Raw genomic sequence first — 3,650 nt, 5'->3', positions numbered from 1 at the left:
GTGTGTGTGTGTGAGTGAGTGAGAGTGAGTGAGTGAGTGAGAGTGTGTGAGTGAGAGTGAGTGAGTGAGTGAGGGTGAGGGGGTGAGTGAGTGAGTGTGTGAGTGAGTGAGTGTGAGAGTGAGTGTGTGTGTGTGTGTGAGTGTGTGTGTGTGTGAGTGTGAGTGTGAGTGTGTGTGTGTGTGTGTGAGAGAGTGAGTGAGTGTGTGTGTGTGTGAGAGAGTTTGAGTGTGTGTGAGTGTGCGAGAGAGAGTGTGAGTGTGTGTGTGTGTATGTGTGTGAGAGTGTGAGTTTGTGTGTGTGTGTGTGTGTGAGTTTAACAGGAAGCATAGCTTGCAGGTTTATTTGGACATTAATATTAATGTGGACGGTGTATCGTACTTGTCCCTGGTGCATTTGCTCCTTTCAGAGACGTCACACACACACACACTCACACACACACTGATGTTTGAGAAGCCTCGGGCATCTTGAGAGCTTTTCTCTGCATATTGACACACGGGTCAGTCCATCAGGGAGTTACTCGACTTACGGATGCTTTGAGTGTTTTCTGTGTGTTTTTGGTCAATAGCAAGCTGATATCTGTCTATTAATGCTTAGCTCGATTAATTACTAGTTATTTAGAAACCATAAACATGAGGGACCAGACACCAGCTGAATGCAGGAATGAATGGGAACGTTTCCAACAGATCATTCTGATTACCGTATGTTATTTATGAGCTTTCTCTGTACTATATTTCTGATGTTAGTCATGGACTTTCAGCTTGTGGCAGTTTAATATCAGATCCGTTCATGCGTGACTTCATCTAGTGCTCTGAAAAAGAGAGAATCTGATTAGATTTGGTGTTTTTGTGGCGGTTTTACTTTGATGTAATTGTTTCTTACCCAGAATGCCTTTTTGGTGTAGTTTCATGACATACATTGAGTTTACTGCTGTTATTTTGGGGATGTTTTAATGAGGTGTGGGATTTAAAGTACTTGAAATGCTGTGTTTTATTTTAATGTTTTAATTTATTGTGTCTGTCTGTAAGCTGAGATGCATTTGGTTTGTTCGTTTGTGTCATAAGTGGCATACATTTTTTTTAACGAGGGGATATTTGGGTGTTTAATTTTTTTTACAATGCACAGTTTTGCACATTTTTTAAGTTTGTAAATTATTTGGAGTGATTATTCTGGATGTGCATCTGTTATTTTGTGTACGAGACAGAGTTACTCTCCGTTAAAATGGTTGATATGAATGCTCTCCGTTATAATCGTAAATACAGACGCATTTTAACACAAATCTGAGCTCTTAAAGTCAATCTGTGATTGTCAAAATCAAACATTCTCTCTTTGTTTTCTGGACTGAATCACTGAAGATTTTTCTTTTTACAAAACTAGTAAATCAACAATGGTGATAATCTCAAAAATGCAGAGTATTCTTCAGAATGTCTCCTTTTGTATTCCTCTGAAGAATGAAGGTCAGACAGGTTTGGAACGGCATGATGATAACTAAAAAATGTATTTTTTGTTTCTGTTTTCACAATTCTGAATGGACTCTAAACTTTCCAAAGGAACAGTGTAATGCATGTTTTAGAGCTTGGCATAACTAGAAAAAAAGGACTTCAATTATAAAATTTCCAATGGCATTTAAAGAGGTTGAAATTAGGCTTCCTCATACATGCAGGTTTTCCAAGACTCTGGGAATTCCGTTTTTTCAAAAACAAAAACCAGTTGTTGGCGTGTGTAAATTAAAAGAAGAAAAAGCTTGATTTTTAGCCGGTTTAGCTTATTTTAAAACTGCTTTTGACTTTTTAAATAAATGCAATTTCAAGAGATATAACATCTCTTTTACATCTCGCAATTCTGACTCTTTTTTTTTTTGTTTTGTTTTGTAATCCGGAGTTTAAATTAACTTTTTTCTCAGAATTCATATCTCGCAGATCTTACTTTTTCCTTCTCAATTACAAGTTTACATCTCGTAATTCTGACTTTTTTCTCAGAATTTACATCTTGTAATTCTGATTACTTTTTCTCGGAATTCTGAGTTTATATCTCCCAATTTGTACTCCCAAGAACACAGATCTACCTTTCAAATAGAGACACAAACTAAGTTATTATCAAAAGGCATCAGTATTTGGCATTTGCGAAGATAACCAAACCTTCTCACGGTGGGAAAAATGACATTTAAGATGCTGTGGATGAGTGATGTGATCAGATGTGTCAGTGGGACACAAGTGTCGTCCGGTTCTCTTAACGCTCGCATGCATTATTTAGTGCAGGATGGAGCCACAGGAAGCACAATCGACCATCAGATGGACTGATAGACTGAAGACTCGAACCCAAGGGAGACGAGAGCGCAGTTCCTCCATGTCCTCTTACCTGTCAGTCTGTCACCTGAGGCCTGAATATTTAATGTATACGCCGTTTGTTCCAGGCGTTTTACTGTGCTCATGTAGAGCGATGTTGAGGCTTTTAAAAGCAGGTGAAGGACCTTGAGAGAAATGGGCCAAAAAGTGAGCCGAGTGAAAACCAATCCAGTTTTCTCAGTATCCACACTGTCCACAGAGTGAAAGTGAATTGAGTGAGAATGCATTAATAACTATTGCTTATTTTTTTTACTTCCAGGAGTTGAATTTGCTGACCTGAGAGCACAAGAACAACCTGCATTACAAGAGAAAATGCCAGATTAAAAACGCTTTTCAGTGTCACACGTCACTTCAGTACATGTCAGGATCAAATCTATTCATTTTTTATCATTTTATGAGCACATTTTATTGCCAGTTGCACTGTTCACAGAAATCTCCACGTCATTCCTATGGGACGTACAGTAATTAAATTTGACAAAATTTATGAGGTGAATAATTAAGTATGTAAACTTTGTAAGACTTCTTTGATTATAAGGCATGTTTTATTGTAATGTACAGCTTTAAATTATATTAGGCGCTGTACATTTTATAGCTACTACATTTTATATATTAAGATTTCCCCTAGAAAAAAAAATCTTTTTAAATAAATATAGCCTATTATTATTTGCTTTCACAACGAAACACAGCGTCACACACCGCGGCCTAGAGTGAGCAGAAGCCGGGGGCTAGCGTGAGCGGAGGCGGCGGAGGCGGCAGATTCGACGAAGGAGCGTCCGGAAGGACATGTGACGACCCCGGGCTCGCATGCCATTCCTTTCATTTAAAGCGGTGCGCTTTCGCCTGTCCTTAAAATCCTAACAATGTCCAAATTGGTCAAATCATGTAACGTGGCTGTCGTGAAATACAGTCTACTGCGGGACATGCTTTATTTTAAAGAGCTATAAAAAGTGCATTAACTGCAAAAGAGACTGTTCCTTAGGTGCGTTCTGTGTTTTCCCACATGGAGCTAAACATAGACAAGTATACTGAGGGTTTCAGGCACGCGCATAAACTGTCAAATATATGATTGGCCAGCTATCCAGTGCGTTGTGATTGGCCGAATACCTCAAGCGTGTGACAGAAATGTTACGCCCTTCACCATATTGTGATGATGCTCTGTCAGGCCGGAGCGATGATTCAAAAACATGAAAACCCATTATAAACAACACATTATAATGTGGTACATTGTACAGTGGTACATAATTATACATAATTATGGATTTTAATGACTTATACTGTCTTTTTACGTGTTGCGTTGCATCGCGCCG

Source organism: Sinocyclocheilus anshuiensis, unplaced genomic scaffold, assembly GCF_001515605.1.
Source record: "Sinocyclocheilus anshuiensis isolate Anshui unplaced genomic scaffold, SAMN03320099.WGS_v1.1 scaffold62, whole genome shotgun sequence".
NCBI lineage: Eukaryota > Metazoa > Chordata > Actinopteri > Cypriniformes > Cyprinidae > Sinocyclocheilus > Sinocyclocheilus anshuiensis.
This window is presented reverse-complemented; position numbering follows the sequence as displayed.